Genomic DNA, 7,590 nt, shown 5'->3' on the forward strand with positions numbered 1-7,590 from the left:
AAACCTGCGCTCCCTGGCCTTACGGTCATACCACACCTTCTGCCTTTGCTGAGCTGCAGAGAGGTGGTTATGTGCCAGGCTGATCATTTGTTCCAGACGCTGGCGGAATTTTAACACATAGGGGATGACGGGGACCTCTTGGGATTGTGGGGCCCCCTCCCAATATTCACAGAGTAAATCTAAGGGGCCACGGACCCTCCGACCATACAGCAGTTCAAAGGGAGAGAATCCTGTAGATTCATGGGGAACTTCTCGATAGGCAAACAGCAAATGGGGTAAATAACGCTCCCAGTCCTTCTCACCCGATTCCACAAAGGTCCGTAGCATGGACTTTAGTGTCCCATTAAATCTCTCACAAAGACCATTTGTCTGTGGGTGGTATGGGGATGAGTGGATAGGCCTGACCCCACAACGCTGCCACAGGCATTGAAGCAATTGGGATGTAAACTGGGGCCCTTGGTCTGACAAGATTTCACTAGGGAAGCCCACCCGGCTGAAAATCTGGATTAGGGCGTCAGCCACTGTAGGAGCATCAATTTTACGCAGGGCTACCGCTTCTGGGTATCGGGTGGCATAATCAACTACAGTGAGAATATACTGTTTCCCAGAACGGCTTGGCCGGCTGAGGGGCCCAATAAGATCAACTGCCACCCGTTGGAAGGGCTCACTAATGATGGGCAAGGGACAAAGGGGAAACCTGGGTTTGTCATTTGCCCTGCCAGTCCTCTGACAGCTGTCACATGTGCGGCAGTACCGTGTCACTTCCTGAGAGACACCAGGCCAGTAGAAATTTTGGGTTAAACGGTGTCGGGTGCGGGTAACGCCCTGGTGTCCTGCTAGGGGAATCTCATGTGCCATATGAAGAAGCTGGGCGCGGTAACTCTGAGGCACTATAAGTTGGCGGTAACACTTCCATGGCTGGTCAGGGTCCCCCTTCACAATCCTATAGAGTAACCCATGCGCCCACACAATCTGTTCCCCCCGCTCATTAGGGGGTTTTCCTGCCTCACTTCGCATACGCTCTAAAGTAGGGTCAGTGTGTTGATCTTCCCTAAAGGTAGTGGGGTGGAGTAAGTCAAGGGAAGGGGGTCTGTCACAGTCAGCCGCAGGTTCTCTTACCTTTTGTGCTGCATCTGTAGCTTCAAGCCTGGTTCCATTCATATCTCGGGAGAGGCTGCATTGAATATGGCCCACATCATTGCCAAGGAGGATCTTAGCAGGCAGTTGTCGCAATATCCCCACTTGGTGGGTGAATGGTCCATCTCCTAGATCCAAGGTGACTTGTGCTATTGGTATGTCTTGTTTGTGCCCACCAGCCAGAACAATGCGGGCAGCTTTACCAGGAACCACTGCATCTGCAGGGACAATATGGGGCTCCACTAGGGTAATACAAGATCCTGAATCCAGGAATCCTTCTACCTGTCTCCCATTGACCAGGACAGGAAGTACATGCTTTCTTGGCTGGCCATTGTTTCCCCAGCCCATCCCCATGACAATGTATTCCTCTGATACTACCTCTCTTGGGCTGGATGTGGCAACCGCTGTGTCAGTGGTATGCTGTCGCACGGTCTGGATAACCTGCTGGCGGATATTGGGTTCTGGTGAAGAGATAGCAGCAATCGGTCGGGGAGCAGGGAGCTTTCCTGTGGGCCCTGATGGGGTAGGGCGGAGATTCAAAGGGCATGCTGAAAATAAATGGGTCAGAGATCCACAACGAAAACAGGTCCGGGGTGGGGCTGCACGAATAGGTGCTGAGGGGGTACGGTTAGATATAGGGTTGGACCGTGGAGGCTGTGGACGGTCTAGGCCACGGGAGTTAACCAGTGCCCCTGTAGCAAGGTTAAGGGGGCGGGCCTGAATACGGTTTTCCACATACTCATCAGCTAGCTGGGTAGCCTCCTGTAGGGTACGTGGCTTACGGTCACTTACCCACTCCCTCACCTCACTGGGACACCTCTCAAGGAACTGTTCTTTAAGAATGAGCTGGCACAAGTCTTCCAGTGTGAAGGTCTGGTTACCACGTATCCAATAGCGGAATGCCCTTTGCAGCTTACTGCCAAAGTCCTGATAGGTGTCCTGAGTAGTTTTAAGCAGGTTGCGGAAAGTCCTCCGGTAGGAGTCAGGCGTAATGGAGTAGCTGGCTAGAAGAATGCGCTGTACTTCCCCATAATCTGCCCGTTGGGGATATGATATTTCCTGGTAAACTTCATTAGCTTTACCAGTGAGCTTACCAGCCAGCACGAGAACCCACTCATCCTGAGGGACCCGGTGGTCCTCACACAAGGCCTCAAAAGAGCGCAGGAAGCTGTCTATGCTCCGCTTAGACTCATCAAAGGCAGGGAAGGCAGCATGAGTCAGTTTCACAACTGGTTGTCGTGCAATGGTTGGGCCTGCTGTGGGCCCAGAACTCAAGTTCCTAGGCTGATTTCCCTGTATAGTTAGGCGCAATACCTCTAGCCGTTCTGCTGGGGTCAGCCCTGGACCAATAGCAGCAAGGTGTTTTTGAAACAAGGTAACGGTGTTGTCTTCAGGTTCCCCAGCTGCATCTTGGTGCAAATTATAGTTTTCTTCTCCCTCCTCAGGGGTTTCTGGGTCACCCTGGGCATCACCTTCCTGGGTAGGTAGAGCATGGGGTGTGAGAAGTTCTATGAGTTCCTGTCTCCGCTTTCCCACTGTGTCAATACCCCATGTGTGGCAGAGCCTTTGCAGCGTTGGTAGCCTGAGCTCAGTAATCTCCTGAGCTGTAAGGTTTGCAAAGTTCCCTGATGTGCTAGTTTCCATTATCCGCACCGCTTGCCACCAGAAATGTCACGTAACCTGTGACGTATGACCAACTAGCACACACAGGGAAATACCACACCTTTAAGAGGGGTTTACACAGGGGTTTATTTCCGATATACAACAAACAGTAGATCAGGAACACGGCATTAGCATGTGAACTCCCCCAAGTCCCAAAACACTCCTGGTCCGAAATAAAGAGCCTCCCTTGGAGCAATCCACTCCAAGATGCACACGCCCTCCAGGCCAATCCAAATCCAAAGTCAGGGAGTTCCTTTGGGCAATTTCAAAGGGGTAAGGAGCAAAGTGCCTTTGGGTGAATCCACAGAATAACCATACCTCAAGGGGATCCAGGTATAAACAGTCCTCTGGGAGGTAGGGAGATCCAAACTGTTGGAGGGAGTCTTCTTGCCTCAGCTAGGATAAACTCCAAGGAACCGCAGAGGAGGGTGACCTGCCGCAGCCAGGTTACACCCCAGATGAACAACAACCCCTCTCCCCCCTTCCCCCTGGTATTTATACCCTGCATCTGGTGACCCTGCCCTTTTCCCCACCCCCTAGGGTTGATTGGCTGGGAGGCCGGCCCTGCTTCTGGTTAACCCCACCCAAGCAGGTCTGATTGGCAGGGGCCCTGCAACATCATGAGGGGAGGGGGAAATACCTTGGAGGGGGTTGTCCAGCTCTTCTGGAGGGCAATCCTGGGAGCTCCTTTGTTTCAAGCTTTTTGGCGGGAAAGTAGAACAAAGAACCACCATCTTGGATTGTATGTGTACTAGTCAGTAAACTATGGGTAAAATGGCGCCAGTAGAAGGGGGTTTTGGTCACAGTCTGTCATTTCAGGTACTGCAAAATCAACACATTTACATTGTTTTGGGGGGGGGCAAAGGTAGAAAAAAGTGCGTTCACCCCATAAAACCATATATTTTTGGAAAGTACACATTCCTGCGAATCCAAATTGGGTATGCATGTCTTTGTACTCCAAAGTACCAAGTCGCAAGCCTTTCCTAAATTTGGCGATAAAAGCAACTGTTTTTACATTTCTGAAAATCGCCTAAAAATATTGCAATTGCCCGCATTTATCTCACCCAATTTCTTACAGACAATTGTAAAACACCATAAATATTGATGCCAAGGGTCTACTGAACAGTTTGATGCCCAATATGCATAGATATACCAAGGCAGCTGGCATGTGCGGACCCCAAATAAAAATAGTGAATATGAGTTTTCTCCGCTGCCGATTCGCCTTCTGTGAACATAGACCCTTGACTTCATATTATGTGCCTCAAGACCCTCCTAACAGCAATGACCCCCCAAAACCATATATTTCTGGAAAGTACACATTCTGATGAATCCAACAAAGATAAAGACGTCTTTCTACACCAAACTACCAAACTGCAAAGCTTTTCTAAACATATAGGTTTTTACAACATTTCTGAAAATCGCCTAAAAATGTTGCAGTTTGCTGCATTTATCAAACACAATGTTTTACGTACAAAGAAAAATCTCTCTAAATATGGACGTCAGAGGTCTAATAAATAGTTTGATGCCCAATATGCAAAGATTTACCAAAGTATGTGTTGTGTATGGACCCCAAATGAAAAACATGCCTATGAATTTTCACGCTGGCCAACTAAGCTGCAGAAAAGAGAACCCTAACTGTACGTTATGTGCCGTAAGACCCCCAAACTGTAAAAAGACCCCCAGAAACCCATATATTTTTGGAAAGCACATATTTTGGCGGATCAAACTAAGTAAAATCTATCTTTCTATACCAAAGCACCAAACAGCAAAACTATACTAAAGATACATAAGGAACAATAACGCAGGGATAAAATTGCAATAAAACCACAAAAATAGCGTAAATCAATGAAATAACAAAATAATTGTTCTGACAGCGTAATTAGTGGCCGAAATCGATTATCCAATAGTCACGCTGCCAAAATAACACGTTTTTAGGCAAAAAAAAACAAAAGATAACAGTATAATGAATTCGTAAAAAAAACAAAAAACACCTGTTTGTGTATACATATTTGTGCACTAATAAAAGTTATCTGAGTGTGCAAATACATGTAAATAAGTGTAAATAAGTGTAAATAACTGTACAAAAGGGACCAAGTGTGCTAAAATTAAAAAAAAAATTAAAAAAAAATTCCAATCTTTACTAAAATGTATAAATGTACTGTAAGTATGTGTAGGTGCAGGTAAGTGTGTAAAAAAAACGTGCACTTACCGTTTTTGGAGCAGGAGAATCGCTGTCTTCTTTGGAGGAGTCCTGGCAGCGTGTCTGCAGAGTTGCTGCGCAGCAGGAAGTGCGTGGGAGGCTCTGCAGGCAGGAAGAAGGTGAGTGTAGTAGCAGACGCTCCATGCGATGCGTCTGCTACTTTGAAGTCGGATCTGCGACAATCGAGTCGCAGATCCGACTTGACAGCCCCCCAGCCTCGTTGCCTAGGGGGCTGTCTTCTCTCCCCACTCTCTGCGGAGGCGGCAAGCAGAGAGAGAGCTCAACTGCCAAAGAACGTACAATGTACGTTCTTGGCAGCCTGAGCATTTGCCTGCCAGCACGTACGCCGTACGTGCTTGGCAGGCAAAGGGTTAAGACAGTATCAGCAGATAAAATCCTTCTTGTCATTGTTTGGACTATGAACTAGATTTCTTTTTAAAGGGTGTTGTCAGTTGGATGCACCATTAAGTACTTCAGTGTGAGTGGGCCCTGGTGTTTGGAACAACTGTCCATGATTTATTTGATCATCAGGACTTTTGTCTTCAGAATATTCAGGGGAAGTACTACTTTTAATCATTTTAAAGCATCCTGAACCATTAGCCCAATAAGAATTTTTATTACTGTTGTTTACTGGGGGCTGCACCGTCTGTGGAACCAAAAGTTGTGAGATTGTGTAACCCTGTGCCACTCTAAGGTTGCCAATAGGCATATTTAAAATGGCATTTAATTGCTCCTGAGTATCCATATTAAGAACTTGATCTAGGTTTGCTGAGCAAGGAGCAGAGAATAGGTGTAATGTCTCAGCTGAAGTATATGTGAGAAATATCACTTTCTATTGGTTGGCATAAGCCTGCTAGATCTAATGGCGTGTATTGTGTATAGTAAAATATCTGCCCTTACAGATATACTTTATCTGTCACAGCAGACTTTCAAGTTGTGAGAGGAGAGAAAACTATCGCATTCTGGCCAGCGAAACGCAGTCTTTTTCTTCTCCACTGTGACACTTAACAAAGGCTTTGAAACTTACAATGTTTTGGGCACTCAACTAGTATATCTAGGAGGATTATTAGATATGGAAAGTAGTTTTGTTTCAGATCACAAGTAAAACATAATACACTTAAAAAGAATTATCAATCTGACCCATAAAGATAAAAAATAGAAGTAAAGTTAGTTTGAGACAAAAACTATAACAGAGAACATTTAAAGAGATAACACTAATATTCCTGTTATAAAGACAATTGGAGTGTATTAACCTTATTCACGAGAAACCCATTCACAAACAGAAATACACAAGAGAACTAAATAACAAAGAAGACAATGTTAGGATAAGATAAGAATAGTGACATGATAGTCAAAGACAAAATGACAATATTAGTATAATAGTGACAGACACATAGAACAAATATTATATTACAAGTGGTACCTATTAAAACATATAAACATTAAAGAGAACCAAAAACAATATAGCAAATGTATTCATATTACACACACATCAAATTCATATTTCCGTCAAGTCAAGTCCTTTTCTTTGTAACATACACACAAGTATTACATTCCATATATGCTCTAACAGACCTGTAGAAAGACACCTATATAACAATGTAAGGAAGCAAAAAAGCTGAGCAGCGAGTTATTAACATTTGTTTTGTTTATAAAAACAAACAGTGGAGACAAACAGACATATAAACTCCTCGAGTCGCCTGCAGGTAAAAATGATGTTATACTTTCCTCTGTAATTTAGAAGGGTTGGGATTTTAAAATTGGGAATAATTAATATCAGATAATAGACACCCAAAATGAAACTGTGAAGAAAACTTATTAGAAGTTGCAGAAGGTGGACACCTAGATGTTTCTAGGGCTCTCGTTTGTCATCTGCCAATTCAAATGGACAGGAAAGTGATGGACACTTCACACACTACAAGAATTCCCTCTGGAAGATCCTAGATTTCCATTCCCTAGCCTCTGGAGTTGCCTCCTAAAAATGAAACGTAGGGAAAATCCTAAAACACAAACAGACTGAGCCGTGAATTCCCTCATGGACACTTTCATACAGATTATAGTTATTCTAAATCTTATTCACGCACTAGGCTGATGCTGGTTGGTCTCAACCTCATTCATCCAGCTCAAGACACAGGGATTCTTTTTCATTCATCAAGCAACATGCATATGTAGTTTCTATGACAGATTAGTCTAATGCTTCATAATAAGGAACAACATACATGACAAAAATAGTAAGGAAAAAGCATATTCCTATCATGAGTGGCATTTGAACTAATTGACACAACACAATGAGCAAAATAGAACAGGTTGAAAAACATTGATACCCACTCATGGAGTCTGCCGCAGCGGGAGTTACTTGGTACCTCAGCGATAGACCGCTTGCACTACCATCAGTGTATCCTCTTGATAACTGGCACTTGAAGAAATACGACTGGAAAATTTCAGACGTCCAGCGTCCAGAAAATAATCACGTCGGGAGAGTCACCAAATATGTTGATAATTTTATTGCTATGACCTCGTTATATGGAAGGCAAAACATCGAGATAAGGCTATTTCAAATAAAATGAGGTTTATTGAGTTTAACAAAGAAT

The sequence above is a fragment of the Xenopus laevis genome, chromosome 2L (assembly GCF_017654675.1).
Source record: "Xenopus laevis strain J_2021 chromosome 2L, Xenopus_laevis_v10.1, whole genome shotgun sequence".
NCBI lineage: Eukaryota > Metazoa > Chordata > Amphibia > Anura > Pipidae > Xenopus > Xenopus laevis.